Source organism: Syngnathus typhle, linkage group LG4, assembly GCF_033458585.1.
Source record: "Syngnathus typhle isolate RoL2023-S1 ecotype Sweden linkage group LG4, RoL_Styp_1.0, whole genome shotgun sequence".
Classification (NCBI taxonomy): Eukaryota; Metazoa; Chordata; class Actinopteri; order Syngnathiformes; family Syngnathidae; genus Syngnathus; species Syngnathus typhle.
The window spans coordinates 10,022,209-10,040,770 of record NC_083741.1 but is presented as its reverse complement, the minus strand read 5'-3'; positions in this window follow the sequence as shown (position 1 = coordinate 10,040,770).

Here is an 18,562-nt window from a genome sequence, read left to right as displayed (position 1 = left end):
CGGAGATTACCTTCTTCCGGACAAATGACACGAAATTAAAACATTAATTACGCTATAATACTATGTAGCCTACGGTTAAAGTAAGTGTTGTACAGTAGGAATAATCGCTCTAACATCCTTACGACCATGCCTATACCTTTTGCCCATTTGCCTGTATGCCCATATGAGCCACAGTGCCTGTTACTTGCCAATAATTCAATAAAGCAACCAAAACTGAACTACGTCTCCCTACTTACTGTGTTCTGACCGACACCCGGGGGCAAAAAGAGCATAACATTACGAGCCAACCCCCTATACAGTCCTCAGGCTCCGCAACAATCACACGTGTAATCCTGTAGGTTTGCCCATGGTGTATATTATATAGTATTCTTAATTGATATTAAATTTCCTTGACTGAAGTATATTCGCCTCTTTTTTTTGGGTGAGGCACAAAAATGCAACTCTACTTTTTCAACAGGGCGTGATAAAACATTGGAGAACATGTTTTGGGTGTCTTTTAAGCAGACTCTCCTTTGCATGTGAAGAAAAACAATTATTCATTACGAAATATTTGCACAACAATGAGACAACCAAGACAACAATGTTATCTTTGGAAGAGTCTTGTGACTTGAGTGATTCATTCATGGAGTATGTTGTAGTTTGTTTTGGTGCTTAAAGACTTGTGTGGCCAAGTTAGAATATTAGATGAACTAACATGACGGTGTAGTTGTACAAGAGTTACATTGTCTTCTGCGTGTTTAGATAACGCTAAATAGGGGACGTTTATTACAGTTGCTCAGGGCTTGAGTAATAACCAATCACGGCCCATGACAATGTTTCATAGTGTTTTGCTTTTGCAAATAAGTTCCTAAAACGGGTTCAGGGTATACCCCGCCTCTCGCCCAAGGACTGCTTGGGTAGGCTCCATCACGCCCGCAACCCTCGAGAGGAAGGATAAGATGATGAATTAATGAATATAAAGGAGCCATATCATGCATAATTGAGTTTTTTTTTTAGCTTTTAGCCACATTCAAATACTATTTCCACACCTCTAAAGTGGTGTTTTCCTCCACTCCCTCATCTTGCAGCATTCCTGCTCATTCCTCCTCTCTCGACAGCAGCCTGGCCCAATCCAAGAAAATGACCGGGTTCTCACTTTGTGACATCACAGCACTGGCCCAGCAGACTCAACACACGCTCATTTCGTCAGAGCAGCTGTCACTGCAACTTTAGTTGTTGACATACTGCGGCTGTTCTGATTTCCGTACATCAAATAAATAAATGTTTTAGTGAACCAGCTATCTTACTTCCAGATTAGAAAAATAGCCGTATTAAATAAGATATTTGATTGCCATTAGATGTGTATAATCATATAAAAAAATAGCAGCCCATTTAATTCCCTTGCAAAATCAACTTTCGAGCCGTTGGAATTCCGTTTTGTTCTCCGCATTGTACTCCACGGAATCGACACTCTGATAGACTGTCACGACTCGTCCCCGTTCGTTTTATTATGTGTATATGTTGCCATAGTTTCAGTTTGCGTCTCTGTGTACTCGCCCCTCCCCTCCTGTGTCTGGCCATGATCAACGTGTTCACCTTTACCTGCCTCTCGTTAGCTGTCTTGTATTTAAGTCCTGTCTGCCTCTCACTCCCCTGTCGGATTGTTCTCGTCTGTCGTCTTGTCTCGCGTCGTTTTGTCTCGTCTTTCTGTTCGGTTAGTTTCTCTCCAAGTTGGGCTGTCCGTCTGTCGGTTACCCCTGTCACTCTGCCTCCGTTAAGTTGTTAGTTTGCCGGTTCTGTTGGTTTTCCCCTCATCCTCCCTTCCAACTACCTCTTCCCTCAAGCTGCATTTGGTCGCCCAGCTCCACTCATTCCGGGACATAAACGTCTGCTTTGAAACTTGCTGTGGCACCAAATCAATGGTGTGCAGTGAACTGACAAAACAAGCAAGCTTCATATCCTTTCAAGGGGAAAGGGTGTCTTAACAGCCCACACGACAGTCTGATTTGGATTGGGTAAAATCTAAAAATTGTTTCACATCTTCTGATCTTTCATATCATACCACACCACTACAACTCTGACATCAGTACCCAATCAACTTTTTCCTGTCCTCAGAACAGAAATATTGGGCACTCATGTCTGTCAGGTCTCTCGGTGCCAAAACACTCGGATTTCTTAGTGTGGATTTGTGTGGGGGGGCATATGTGTGTGGGTCGGGGGTGTAAAGGAAGTGGATTAACTTAAAGCTGGCAAATACTGTGGCAGTCTGAGATGCTGATTCAAGAGTCCCATATAGAAAGACATTATCACAAAGCTTTATCTGATCAGCTCTCAGTCGAGATGGAACCTGATTAAGCAACAACAACAAAGTGGGCTTCACCTCAGGGACAAGTAGGGGGGGGGGGGGGCATTTAACACTTGTGGACCGCTCCACTGTTTATTTGCACAGGAAACCCAGACACTGTGAAACTTCTACTCAGAGTTACTACACAAATATTGGAGCTATTTGCAGAGGTGGTTTTAATCTTTTGCAGGGCAACGATTGGCTCATTTTATTCCCATCTCTGCAAGAACTGGACTCCTTCATCCCGCGAGCTTCCCTCACACCAACTCACCCTAAAATAAATACATTGGAGGTATATTTTCAATGGCCACTAAAGACTCCAATCTCATTCCTTTTGCTTACAATATCGGCTTCTCAGCACAAACATGTTCTCATTGCTCAGACGGCAGCTTCTATACTGACCAGGGAGTGGTTGCAGGTCCGGCTGTCTGCCTGATACTTTCCGAAAAAAGGGGGACCGTGTTCACTCACCTACAGTGTGAAAATAGGGAGAGGCAGAGTAAGGCAATTGTTTCACAGTATTCTAAAAGATGAGGCTAAAATTGCAGTGACCGGTCCATTCTCTTTTTTACTCTTGATTTCTGTTTCTTGGCATGGGAACGTAACAGAGCTGTAGGAAGTATACCCCTCCTCTATCCCAGTGGGATGTCCATTCAACATGCTCACCAATCTGTTATTGATCAGCCGAACATCGAGCGCATACATTTATCTGTATCGAGCGGGGGAATTGGGGGTGGGGCTCTGCGGATGCCCCCTCCCTGGTAGATGCTTAAGGCCAACGGGGCTACACGCCTCTCCTATAAGCCCACCTGCTGTGAGAAGTTTGCACAGTTTACTTGATCCCGCCCCTATCCCGTCTGTCGTCTGGAAAAGCGATATAAACACCCCTCACAATTATTGTCAATCGCAATAGTACAATCGATATACAACGTTGTCGACACTTGAATATATTGTGTGTCGAGACCCCGCTGCCGCAGGTCGCCAGTCAATCTCAGGGAATATACGGGATAGACAATTCTTATACACAGCAATGTAGGGTTTCCGATTATTCTAACTCGTAGACATGAGCATGACCACCCTTGAAAATCCAGAAGAAGATTTCTATTCCACACAGTAGGCCTTGAGATAAATTTCACATCCCAAATCTCCTGAATGCGTTGCAGATGTTTTTCTCCCTTCTTATATTTTATCTACCGTCACATAAATCATTGAGGATTAGCACTCGTGTTATCTCACTTAAAGCATTGGATCTGGTTTGTCACATGTTTTTCTACTGTCCATGTCGAATAGAGACATGAATGAATAAAATGTGCGTAACACCACCGCTTAATTATAAACATGGCCTTATAAAATGTGTCGTAATGGGTTGCTTGGCTGCAGTTTCAAATTTTACTGGACGTGTGGGAGAACACAGACAATCTAATTATGTTCAAAGGTCACACTCATGATGAAGTAGAGATTTCAGATTTTCTCTAGGAATAAATATACCGAGGAAGAAACTTTATGTACAATGAAGCAATCATACAATTTAAGTACTTTGAGTATGTAATGTTTCAATTTGAAATGAGTTCACTTCTCATCCAACTGCTTTAGTCAGGTATTGAATTGAGAGTGCCTCTGGCACAGTGCATGATTAATAAGCTCATCCGACACTCACTGTGAGCGGGTCTACTGGCTCGCACAGTGAAAGGCTCTTTCAAGAGCCCGGTGTCATTTTCTGTGATTTCAGTCCAAGTGGGTGCTATAAAAACTAGGTCAACAAAATGACCTTATCCTGCCTGTCCTTCAGCTTGAACAACACATAGTTGATAGTGATGCCCACTTTGTCGCTACACACTGAATGCTGTCGTGCACAGGAGGAAAAATAAATAATCAACAGGGATTATTATTTGTTATTCAGCCATTCTCTCGTGGGATAGCATGTGAGACACAGTATTAAAACAATTGTTGACTCTGGGACTTATTAAGAGCATTGTCAAGCATTTCTGAAAAGATGTTGTTCAATCTTAAAGCCTTTTCAAGCATCCCTGAAAAAAAATTGTTCAATTTTCACGGTTGCGCTGGACTGTATTTGACATTGAATTATAAAAATAACATAAAGGAATTACAAAAAAAAATAGACCCCTGCACCCATTAATGTCATTACATTACTAAAATTCTCCATTAGCAAATTGGGAATTTAGCTCACGCTAGCTACAACGAAAAATGTACTTTAAGCTTCAATGAACAGCCTCGCAACTTTGCAATACTTGCAATGTCTTTTGTGTGTAATGATCTTTTTTCATCAGCCACTCAGCGGGAGACCTGAAAATGGAGTTCATTTTGGTAGAAGAGGAAAAATATGGTTTCCAAGGGAACAAGACCCTCCATTTAGTAGTTCCTTCAGAAGGCAGTCTAGATGAGGTGTTTGAACTTGTATACTTGCAGTGAGGATTGTACAACATTTATGGATGTGTGCATGTGCGTACGCCCGGTGGCCTTGTGTGCACGCTGTTTTCAGTCACAAGGCTGACCCACACACCTTGCCAAGAAAATGGAATGAGATAAGTCACCTGGGAGATTGCAGCCGGGTCATCGATTTTATGGGTCATCTGATAGAGCCTGTCCCGGCTGGGAAAACGACCCTTCAGCGATTGGAAAAGGCTATCGTTTAACCTGATCAGTAACTCCAATTACTCTGCTCCTCCCATAGCTGTAAATACAGATGTTTTCAAGTAATTCCTTTTGTGGAACTCCACACAAAGTTGCAGTTGTCTTGTGTGTGTTGTATTTTCCTGACGATAATTGTTTATACATGATGACTGCACTTCAAATTCTTCGACAGCATATCGTGTATGAGCAAAGCATTGCTAAGCTAATGTTAGCATGTGTGTTTAGTTCCCGGCATTCCTTGCAGTGTGTCTCCGATGTTAAGGTTATGAGGTGATGACAGATTTGTACACAACCAGCAGTGGTTTCCAGTAACCATAGTCTAGAAACTATGGTCGCTACTGTTGAGTGAAAAGGGGGCACTAGGTTAAGAGCTAGGGTACATCCTGAACAAATCGCCGTTTAAACAAGTGACAGAGTGAATAATGGCACTTGTCAATTTTAGCCTCGAGTGTACCGGGACTCTAGCACATTTGATATCTTTGGACAGCCTGTTTGTATGTCTCACTTGAATGGACTATGCCAAATGTCACCATATTGTTTGCTTGTTAGCACGTGTATTAACACGAGTTTAAATATGTTGGGCATGTCTGTTGCAGCATCCTCTCAAGCTCTGGCCACACAGCTCATAATATGTTACAAGAACTTTTCAAAATGTTACAGTTCCATAAACATTAACACTTGCAGGACACATATTTTTATGTTTATATTGCATTTGCAACAAACCGTGACAGGTGAAAGACTGTACATTCCATTTTCCATCTTTGTTGTCTGAAGTTGTGAACTATTATATCCAACAGGATAGAAATACTATAAAAACGACCGTAAAACTTGAAACACACTTAAGTATTAATGAGGTTTTGGTCTTTGGGGAAATCTAATGTTATTCATTTTGTCATCAACAGAGAGCTGTTAGCTCTTTAAACATTACCCCAGGGAGCCATCCTTCAGGACTGATTGTGTTTCACCGCTCAACAAAGTGCCACCAAAGTGTAATGAGTTGCTTTAATCTGACAACCTCCATGCATCATTGAAACACTCACCTTGAGTTGGGCTTTGTTGTCCATCACAGACAGGCAAGGCTTTTAGGAACTTATGCATTAGACAGTGTGTGCTACTCAATTGTTAAAGGAGGAATATTAAAACAGAAAAATCCTCCTTCTTTACATTATTCATGTTGAAAAATGCATTTAGGGCCAGTCTTTTCAAAGTTAATGTCATGCTAATAGGAAGAAGGTGTCGTGCCAGATGTTGCAGAAGAATACATGGTTACACACATTCAAAAGATTGTATAACAGCACCGTCTCCTCTATACGTTTTGTGGCAATGGTATCGCTAGACATTAAGGACATTATTAAAAACTAGTAGTATAAGAATTCCCTCAGTAATTTCTTATGAATGCTACGACATGCTATGGCCATGGCAATGGAAGAAATGTAACGAGGACAAGAAGTTAGTAAACGTGAGCAGAGTGTTAGCTGTAGCACTACAGACAATAAAGAAGTCACTGTGAATTATCCCATCTTTCAATACATTCTTATGTACTTTTTTTGTGAATAATTTGACAATTGTATGCAATTCAGAAAAGAAAATACGAGAACAGAAATAGAAATAGTTATAGGACAACCTTAATGATAGTCAAAGTTACATTTTCATCTGAAAAGTCAAGATCTGAAAGGAAAAAAAACACGCCTTAGTTTTTAGTCTTCTGATTGAATCCTCACATTGGAGTGACATTTCTGTTGATTAATAATGGAAACTGCCGTCCATACCTTTAACACCATCTTTTAGCTACTGCATCGCTATGTTTGTACAACTGTAAAAACTGGTACATAGTAACAGAAACTGCTCTCTTTGTACATCTACAAAACATTTTACTTGTAGCCACAGATTCAGCTTATTTAATTGTTATTCCACCACAATTTTGAAATGCCATGAGGGGTGATGATCGTTTAGAGAAGGAAACAAAAAACTTTGAAATGAACTGCTCCGGGAAATGAGAGCCGCAGTAATAAATTGGTCACTGCAAATTCCTTTGTCTCATGGGAAATTTGCGCCCATAATTGTTCAGTTCTTCATAGTCCCCAGGAAAAAGGTGGATTGCTGTGGCTCAAAGCAGACCACTTTATGCACCAATGCAGGTATTTCTGAAGGGTTCACTCCATTATTCTTGCAAGTGGACGTAAAGGTCACATACTATAAAGTCTGAATATAAACTATGATTGGCATATGCTCTTATTTTGCTCTTTAAAAATGATTTGCAATAGTGGATTTATCAATCTATTATTCATTAGAAGGTGAGGTTATTTAAATAAATTATTAACTAATTAACAAAAGTGCTTTCGACGTAGGTATTTGCACAATCATGTTCTGTTGAATCTTCTGCTCAGCAGATTAGTGCTAAAAAAAAAAAAAAAAACAGTTATAGTTCTCCTACGACACATGAGGACGAAACATTGTTCCTTACCACCAAATACACGACAGCAGGTGCAGCATGTCACCTTTCAGCAGACGCCATTGCTGAAAATACATGTGTATGCAAAAGACGCCTTTCAGGGTTGCAGGACCTTCAAGTAGAGGAGATTGGCGCTAGAGGGGCCTTGCCAAAATTACAATTAAACCGTCACGACCAGAGTCAAGAGCAGCCACTTGAAACCTTTTCCTTATTAATTGGGATTCGGGGAGTACCTGGGTTTCCTCTGTTGGAGGTTCAAGTGGTGCTTAGTGAATGATAGAGCGACTCCTTGAGATGTTCCATCTTCTTGGCCCGTGAAGATAAGATTGCTGCGAAACGTGTTCAACATCCTCTCAGGGGTCAGGATGTGAAGCTTTCAAACACCTGAAGCGCCGTGTGCTTCTGTCTCCTGCTCTTTGTAGCAGCACTCACAAATGTATTTTAGGAGCCGACTCAAGTGGCTCTTCAACGACAGCCCACTCCTTCAATGATCCATCCACAAAGAACACCACCTCGTTGCCGTGCGTCACTGTTTTTAAGTGGCCCTGGCATTTGATGTCTTTATAATAGAAAGAGGCCATTCTAGGGTTCACAAGATGAGCACTGAGTGTGTGCAGCGCTCTTACAAATTCTGAACCAAAGCTTACATTCACATGTACACTCGCAATTCAAATGGGTAAAATAATGGGTGGATGGAGAATGGTCAGGATTGGTTGTTTGGGGCTGCAGCACAGATGGCTTCGGCGGCGATGGAAGGGAAGATAGTGCCAGTGCTGGTTTGAAATTTAAGGGCAACAAATATTCCCAAGGGTACAGTTGTATTCTACTCTTCCATTTGGAGCTGTCACTGAATAAAAAGCATCTTCTATTGGTCAAAGCCGGTATGGCGTGTTTTGCATTATCTGTTTGACTCTGATGCTGATCACCGTTTTCAAATCTCATTTTCTTTAGGAGCACATCTAATGGCTTTGAAGCAGATGATGCGCTTTAGCCCATTTTTAATTGTTAGTGACGCTCTGGCCCAGGCGCTTGTAACTAGGACTCAAACGGTTAGATTGTAAGAATACAAGTGTACGTTCTTACGTAATACTAAAGTAGTGATCGCTGAAGTCGTTGACACTATTATTGAGATATTTTATTTAGAGGAATTTGGGTTGCTCCATGAAGCATACTGAGAGATCTTTGTAATAGTTTATTTGTAATTATAGGAAGTGTGTGGGGGAGAGCAAAATAACAGCATAAGTAAGATACAGGGCAGTTTTTACACCACTGTAGAGTAAGACAATATATATTAGTGCAACATGTTTCTAAATACATTTAAAACTATACAGTCAAAGTTGAGTTTAGCATGTTAAAAAGACTTATACTTTTTCATGTGTCGCCATTGGAAAATAAATGACAAGCAGCCATGCAGGACAAGAGAGAAGAACCTCTTATGCCAAGCTCAGAGCACACGGCTGTTACCAGCCATATGTTTAAAAAAAGAATCGTTTAAATCGTATGTTTCCGTGCATCTTGACTCTTGACCTACAATGTTTTATAGTTACAACGCAACATCCATTTGACCATCTTTTACAGTATACCATACAATACATTCTGTAATTCAGTTTTTGCGAGTGTGTTATAGTCGGTTTATGACACAAGCTTGATTTACACAAAATGTGTAGTAGGAATGGAACTCCCTTGTAGATCCAAGCTCTCCTGTCTGTTTTTATTTACTGTTGCTTTCAACTGAGTTTACGTTGTCGATTTAGAGTTTGTTTAATTAGCAAGTTTAAAACCTAAATTAGTTTTGCTGTTATTTATCGTCATCTCTTACCTTGACCATCATCATTGTTCTGAGAAAGGGACTTTCCCATCGGGTGCAGAGACAACTTTGACATCTTTACGCCACATTTTGAGCACAGTTTGAAGTATTTGAGTGTGAAACAGGTTTTGTACATCTGAAGAAACCGAAACAAAATCATTGGATGCGGTTCTGCTGATATTTGGGTCATAATCAGAAGATTGTTTGGTAGCATCTTCAAGCAAGCCAAACCTCTCTCCAGTCCAGGGTTCTTACAGTCCTGCTTTTCAAAACAACAATGATGCCATTTCCTGGATTTTTAGTCAAATTGACAGCCAAGCACAATCAATGAAGAGAAAAAACGTTAGAAGAATTTTTGAGAAGAGAAAGAACTGCTGATTCCAGAAAACATTGACGATTTACTTTGGCTTCCTCCGAAAGGAACCGAAGCCGAGTGAACATTGTCCCAACTGGAACACGTTTGAAGGGATTTGTTTGAGAGGCATAAACATAAAAGACAATGCAGGGAACCGTAATTCCAGCACCAATATTTGATTTTATGAAGGAGTACTGCTTTTTGTGTGAACTGCAGCTGCAAATAGAACATCTTATGTAAATTTGACTTGACTTAATGAGATCTTAGAGTTACAGGGAAACACACACGCACACACACACACACACACACGCACAAAATGCGGTAGAAAGCTGGTGTACCTGGAGGAAGCCACCATGCTGTTATTTTCGCAAATTATGAACAAAAAAGTATTAGTATTTTTCTTTTAAATTCATGAAGGCAAGTCATCATCATCATTTCTATTCAACACAAATAATAGACGATGCACAACAGAGAGGTGGTTTCTCTTTTTTTAAATCACATAATTATTTTTACATGTATTTTTATGCTTCTGTTTATGTCATTTCAACGATAAAGATGTCACCAAATAAGATTACTGCTTGGGGGTTGTTTTGAACGAAAATGCAGTTTAAGAGAAATGCTTTGGCTGTGCAACAACATTTTGAAGCCGAAACTGCAAACATTTGAATCAGGTGTTGAAATTCTCTTTGGAAACAAATTTTAAATGACTCACCGTTTTTTTCCAGGTATAATGCGCAAAATTTAATTAATTTATTGTCCTAAAATCTGGGGTGCGCATTATACATGGGAACAATTTTTTTTTTTTGAAGAAGAAGAAATCATGGTAGAACAATTTTTGAAGAAAATCTTGTCACGAATGGAGTGTGGAAAGGAGCGGGGCGACCAAGTGCAGCTTGGACCAGGGTTTATTGGAGGAACTCAAAACACAGACTTGGTAAACTAATTGTGATAAATAACTGGAACATCACTCAAATATTGGTGATCCCGTTGAGAGTCTCACATATTTCTTCGCTATCGAGTTTCCTACTGCATGCGCAGTGATACTGACCGGCAGAATAACATTCGGTTGTTCCCAAAGATGATCTTTTTTCTGAAACAATTTTACGTTTACGGACTTAAGTAACCCGGCCGGGTCATACCAAAGACTATAAAAATGGGACCCATTGCCTCCCTGCTTGGCACTCAGCATTGAGGGTTGGAATTGGGGGGTTAGATCACCAAATGATTCCCGAGCGCGGCGCCGCTGCTGCTCACTGCTCCCCTCTTCCCCAAGGGATGGATCAAAATGACACGGGATGGATCAAATGCAGAGGACAAATTTCACCACACCCAGATGCGTGTGTGACGATCATTGGGACTTTAAAAAAAAAAAAAAAAAAGTCAAAATTTAGGTGCGTATTATACATGGGTACAGGCTTTTTTCCAGCATCGACATGCCATTTTTAGGGTGCGTATTATACATGGGGGCGCATTATGCATGAAAAAAAACGGTAATCCATCATCTTCAAATCAAAAAGGAGGAGAAGCTTTTTTTGTCCAGTCTGAGTTGTCACGATAAATGTTTATGTGGGTAACTTACTGAAATACAAATTCACATTTAATATTATGAATCCTCTTTTGTTTTTTAGTTCTCTTGCCATTATAACCCAGAAAATAAAGAACTAAACTAAACAAAAACAAATCGAGGAAATTCTTGTCGTAGACAGGAGCCACGGCATTCTGAATCTGATACCCAATAACAACACAGTCTGTGGTTTCTAAAACGATTTTTCATTTTAAGGAAAATGAAAGCTCAATGGAGGAAGCTGCGGTTGTGTGTTTTTTTTTTTTTTAACAATGTGTGTTCTATTCCCCAAACGGCATAGCGATGTACGCAATGTGGGCCAATTCCCCAGGAGCTGAAGTTTGGCCAACAGCACCAGTATGTCGTTCATACTTTGTGCTCACTCATTACCAGACCATTTTAAACTTATCCACTAAATAAGTCATATGTAGTCTAGCTTTTTAAAATAGTAGTCTTACCCATTTGACATTGCCAATCAAAGCACGGAGTGGAAGTTTTCCATCAGAGATGCGTGGGGAGTTGATTCCTGTTTATTTTGTTCCTCCTTGAATGGCACGCTCAGCTATTATTGAGTGTGCGTCACAGCACTTTTTCCTGTTGAGTCCGATGTGATCCGTCAGTCTCTTTGTCATCCGCCCCCCGGACTCCTTCCATCGCTCGTCCGAGTGAGACGGTGGAGTGGCAGTGACGTGATGGGCCTACACAGACTGTCAGGATGAATCGCAACCCTGGGAGATTTGCAAACAAACACACACAGACACACAAAGGACATGTGTACGGAGTCACACATGCAGGCATTCACCCATATTGACACACGCTACTGCACAAAAGCAAGACCATGCAGTCAAAGACTCTGCTCCACATGCACACACGGTCCGGTGAACTGTTAAGTCTGTCAGCCAAAGGTTGCTCAGTCTGACACAGTGTTTCAGCTGGAAACAAGCTCAGGCAAGCATTATGACTTCACAACATTAAACAGGTGCACAGTTTTTTTTTGTTTTGTTTTTAACACAACCATGCTTCTTATTTCAATCATTTGAAATCTGAAACAAGACACTGAAGCGATGATCTCTTCGCAAACAAGAAAAATGAGTTAATGACACGCCGGTTTTTCCACCCGGACACGCACAAAAGCAGAATCGACAACATGTCACCTACAAAACAATGAAGGCAAACCGCAAGTGCGGACACATTGTCCCATGATACAACATTTGAAGTGATTATTAATGAAAAATTTTAATCAGACCACACAAGATATTTATCTTGTGACCTGATGATTGGGAAAACATTCATAAATGAATGATTGCTATGCACACATTACTAGTCTCGTGGTGTATGTCAAATGATCAGGTCACATTGAATGGCCTCATCACAATCATCCAGGCAGTTGGGAGTCACTGCACCCACCTGACAAAATCCGAAAAGCAGTAACAGACACGGATAGATAGGGACATACAAAAGATCATTCTAAAAATGTCTTTGTGTTTACTTTTCACATTGATATTTATTGAAGCCCGCTAAAGCTACATTCATATTATTTTCCCCGATAGCACAAAACGAGTGTCCCTTTGACATGCAATCATAGAAATTGTCATTTTGAAAACCTGGTCACCCGCTATGTATAATGAGTCCATCATGATAAAAAGATTTAAATATAATCATTGATTGTAACTCATTACGAGGAGAGCTTGTAATGATTGCATCATTAAAAGCTCATCATTAACGCTGTTTTAATGCAACATTAGTTGGGACAAGTAAATGGATCACTACTCCTCCCTGTATTAAAACATAGTGACACCGTGGGTCAGATAAATTAGAGTAGGCACATTTATAAACGATTAGCAACACATTCGCTGAAAGGCTAATTAGGCCTCAAGGGTAAGGACTTTGTTTTTGGCAAAGACCTGGACAGTCACCAAGGAGCGTCGGTGTCCGTCATGCCGCTCGAAGCCAGGTGGCCTTTTGTTTTGCTTTGTTGAGCTACTTTTCCTCTGTAGACCTGCCTGCTGCTCTTTGTTGGTATAGAGACAGTACACACGGGAAGTCTTGCTCGAGGTCATTTTTGTTTTTTTACAGAAGAGTCTGTCCCAATCCACAGAGTCAAAACATAAAGGTCATTCACGAACAGTGGGAGTGTACGAAAATTTCACTACAAGAAGCTTTCTCGCATTGCTATTTTTACACTTAAAGGACGTGTCATGCATTTTTATATCTCATTCAACATTCTCTGGCTTCCTATCCGGACTTTTTTGCTACATGAAAAATATATCTTGGACGTAAAGATTGTCTCAAAAAATCGAACCTTGCAGATACGCTCTTGCTATGTCTTGAATACTACGCAGTGGTGTAGCCAAGCCGGGGGGAGCCGGGGCGGCGCCCCGGTTAGGACTCTCTGCGCCCCGGTTGAAAAAAATCGAGCTTTTTCGATTCTTCATTTTCATGCCGTTTTTTCTTTCGGTCTTGCGCGAATGTGCTTGCGCTATTCTATGTGTGCGATGTTATCCATTCACCGTTTGCCTCCCGGAGCCGGATGTTGTTTTAGCAATCAGCGAACGGCGTGGGTGATGTTCGATTTTTTTTTCCTGTGGGCGCGCGCCCCTACTGGAAAAATACCTGGCTACGCCACTGATAATACGCTATGTGTAACGGCGTTCTAGCTTGTCTGTGTACGAAGGACGGGAGAGTTGGTCTAATGAGAAGTGTGTTGGAGTTGACAGTAGCTAACCCCACCATTGGCAAGCACACACATGCGCTCGTGTCCTGTGAGACAAGTGTGGAGAAAGTCGTCTGTGTGAGAGTGGTATATACGTAGACTCCCATCCATTAACGCAAGGGGCTGTGGCGAAGGATGAGCAGCAGGTGTGTTGTATCCGTGTGTTTCTTCCAGTCTGTAATTGGATATTCTCTGTCGTGTGTATTTCTACAGAACAAAAGCAGTCTGACATGGGGAAAACTTGGGTTCAATGGCACCAAAATTCCACAATGCCTAATCACTCGGCACATAGAAGCAGACACACTGTAGCTCATTTCACTCTGTAGCCATTTAAAGTATCAGCAAACACCGTGAGCTAAAACGACTTTATCATCCAGCAGGTAGTTGCAAACAAGGCGTCTCTGAATGGAAATTCGTCTAGGATACTCTGATTAGTCCCTCTGGCCTGAATGCTAGCAAACAAACTGATGCAATAAACGCTTGAGGGACAGCGGGTGGGAGAACCATGCCCCGTGCTTAATTTCTACATTTGCTACAAATGAACTTGTCAATATGCTAACGCACGCCGAGACAAACACAGGAAGTGGCCAAGCAAAGGGTAGAGACACACACACACACAAGTCATAACGTCACCTGACACGCTCTGACAGAGTCGCTCATGTCAAATTTTGTTCATAAGTGAGGCTCCAGTTCTTATCTCGAAATATTCGCAAATATAGGCGTTTGGAAGTTGGGGTTTGACTGTAATGAGAGCCCAACAGTTTACAAGTTCCCATTTGGTTTAGAACTGGTCTTAAAATACAAATAGTCCTGAAGAAGACCGTCCCGGCAGGTTTGCGGTGTTACCGTGGTCGGTCATTGTTGCCCTTGATGCGCACCCACAGCAAGGCATTTAGTTTGAGAACTGGATGGAGCCTGAATCATTTAATTATAAAGGCAGACTACCCCGTACACAAATATAAAAGTGCAAACCGATGTTGTTAAATCAGGAGAAATAATAGTTCTAAATTTTTTCGACTAGCACATATTTGATACTCAAGTTCACAGACTATAAAAAGATGCAAGGCAAATTGTTTTGTTTGAAACTTTGTTTATTTGATACCATTTCTATAGTCAGTTACTTCTTAAGCTGTAACCCAAAAACTGCAAGTATCAGGGCACATTTGGAGACAAGCGAACAGTTGTTGTCTCTTCCATGTCATTGACTTCTCATTTCATAAGATTACCGTAATATTCTTGACTGTTTTGTATGTCAAATGTTATCGGTAGAATGTTAACGTTTTCCCAAATTCTCACAAAGCAGTTCTGTCTACAGGCGCTTGACTGTGTGTTTGAGAAGAGACACTAGAGTGAGTGTGTGAGTGGGTTGCACACTAACCACATCTTTGCTGTGTGCTGTAATTTAGCCTTCCACCAAAACCACAGCTACTTCTGCAGCAGAGCAAAGCTTCCCTGGCTGTCTTCACTGGCAGGGCCTCGACAGAGGTTACGCTAACCCGATGACTGTTTGTTTGTCTTGCAGCTGAACCGACCATTAAAAGCGGGCCCTCAGTCAAAAGCACAAAAACAGACGGTTGTCATGTTCGAGGGCTGTAATTGTAGGCCTTGCGTGATGTTTTTATTTTCTCTCTGACCTCACTGGATAAACTCACGGAGCCACTTAACATGGTGCTACTCTTGCCAGACTCCAAAGAGTGAATTAGACAGCAGTCGCTCCAACTAAACTTTTTTTCTCTCCCTAACCGTTCTTCCATAACAGGCATTATTTGTTGTCTCATTCTTGGGTGTTTTAATTCACAAGTACCTGCTGCTTTCTAAAGCACTGGTTTTCAACTGGTTGTATCCAAAGGACCACCATTATAACCAAGACACAACTTTGACGGAATATTATTTTATTTTGCACCAAAGGATGATAGACCTATACAAGCTATTTATTTGCACCTGTATGTCTAGATTGGGAAGCTCAGCTACATTTTACATCATTTGGATGGGTAAATGATTCACAAAATTAGCTGGAAAATAAATCTAGTCTAAGTTGACTTGAGGATTGAATCCACCACCTTCAAGGTTGAAATCTATCACTTACTAACACTTTGCTTGGGGAGGGGGAGCCTGTTCAAATATGCTACACTTGGTGAAAACATCCCCAGAAAGATACAGAAAAAGTCAGTTGATTGTTCAAAAAATTAAAGGAAAAATAAATCAAGTCTAATTTATGAATCAATTACATTTTTAAAATGTTACAATTATTTTCCATTCCCAATTTCGCAGACCACCTGCAATACCGTCACGGACCACTCGAGGGCCGTGGACCACTGGTTGACAATCTTTGTTCGAAAGAAATCTCCTTGCGCAAGCGGTGAATAGTATTTATGTTGACTGGCACAGAGATCAGTAAGACAGCAAACGTGGGTTGCAAATGCGGTGTTGACGATGGGAAATGGTGTCTTTAAATTAGCCTCCTGCAGATGACTACATGGGCAAAACAGACGTGCCTCAAGACCGCAGAACACGAAAATATGATTTCAATAGAAGTGAGCTCATGCTGTCCAACTTGCATGAAATGTTGACAAGCGCTCCAAGGTTTCAGACTTCACTTGAGCTTGTCATCAATTCCACTGGAAACACACAGGCAACTCTGGGGACACGACCTCCTCCCTCATCTGCTCTCCCCCTTATCCTTGCTCTTCATCTTTGTCTGTGTCTGCTTCAAGTCATTTTGAACTATACAATTACTGTCTCATAAAAACGACAGCCGTACCATTTTAGCCATCAGCAAGAACAGAAGAGGACAAAAGGAGGGCAGAAAAGCATCAGCATCAAAAAAACAGACAAAGCCATTCCAGGAAAGTGAGAAATGGCAAGAGGAAATTGCCTTGGTAACCATTTACTGTGTGACGGGCGTAATTGCCAATGCGAGCCGGACCAAAATGTCATCTCGTCTGGTACGGTGGAGCAATTGAGTGGGAAGTCAGGCACAGACATGCCAGTTACACGGGCAACGTGAAACGATAAATTACATAATGCACATAGGAGGTACATTTTGTAAATCCTGCTCAACCAGTCAATGTGTACCCCGCTTGTCACCAAATGTCATCTGGGCTCCTGTGACCCTAATGGGGATGAGAAAATATGCTGCTGAAGAACATCCAATTGTCAATGCAGTACTTCGACATTCTTAGGGCTCATCTCAAGTATGTTAATTGCAACCTTCCTGACTCCTTGTTTCCCCAAATCAATAAGTGATGGACTAATCATGATTGTCTGCATTTGTAAAACGTGTGTGGCTGTAAAGAAGGAGTACGATCAAACACCCAGTGGGAAATTGTAATTTAAGTCATTGCACAACATTCAGTGAACTTAATCTTGCACTTGATAGATATACAAAAAATAATAAAAATGAAAGCAAGGCAAAAAAAAAATAACATTAACAAAATATTACATTAAAAGAATTACAAAAACCGCTCAAACTGAATTAAAAAAAAATTCCAATTGGAATGGAATAAGGAAAAGTCGAAAGCTATAAGAACCTTAGTTCACAGAACCGATGTAATGTTGCCTTATTAACAGAGTTGGACATGTGGGTGGAAAAAAAAGCAATGGCATCGTGAGGCTCGGGTGTGAAAGGGCAGTTTACTCTCTGATCGCAGCTGGCCACGTTCCGTCTCCGATACAATGTCGGAAGTCGTCAAATCACTCAATAGCCTGCACACGTCCTACATCATTATAGAGAGCAGCCGAAGCTGACTGACCTGGTCTTGGTGGCATTCATATTGTATTTATGAAGGAAGCTTCCATGTTGTAGTTCAGTGAATCTATGTCTTTGTGTACGTGTTAGTCTTTGTGGTGTGCCAGTGGGAAGTGCGATCTTTCCATAGCCTTGAGTTCCATTCCGAAATAGCGCCTGAGTGTTTGTTATTGTGGAAGAGGTGTGTCAACACACGACAGATGACTTTATGATGTGTTTCTCATTGATGTGGGCTTGGATGCTCATCAAGCCGGAAGCTGAAGATGAGGCTAGAGGACTCAAGAAGCCGCCTTTGCCCTTCAGTGGCGGCAAATAAATGACGGGCCTTCATGGTGTCCCACAATCACCACATCTGACCAGGACTTTTTCAAACCTCCACCCTCTGCTGTGCCAGATTAGCTCACCGGAGAATCCCACCCACTGAATGAGCACTGAGGCCGGCCAAGCCACTTAGGATAGGTGGTTGTCTGAATGAGACCGCAGGCCGTCTTGGCTGACTGCTCAGGCCTCCTCGGTAGACCTTCACAAAAGCTTCATGACAGACTTGAGAGCCAAACGTTAGACCACACTGTGTGCGTCAGCCATTTTTGTCTGTGAGTTACTGTACTCGTAGTTGCTTGGGTGAGTCTTAATTTCTCTGCGTGCATCTGTTCCCTCAGATTATATGTTTAATGTGAACATATGTGTGTTTTGGTTTGGGCAAGCTCACCACATTAAAAGCCAAATTATGACGAAAAAAAAGGTCCCCACAACTAAAACACAGCCAGACTCTTTCAGATGGACCCCAGGTTTCGAAAATAGAAGTCAAACACGAGCAGGCGACTGACCTATGTCTTTCATGAACCAGAAAAAGACTCAACTGTCTTGAGGGCTCTGCGAGTGAGTGGCCCTTTTTTTGTAGTTCAACGAGCGTCACTGGACTTCAACCGTTTGAGAGACAGCCATTTT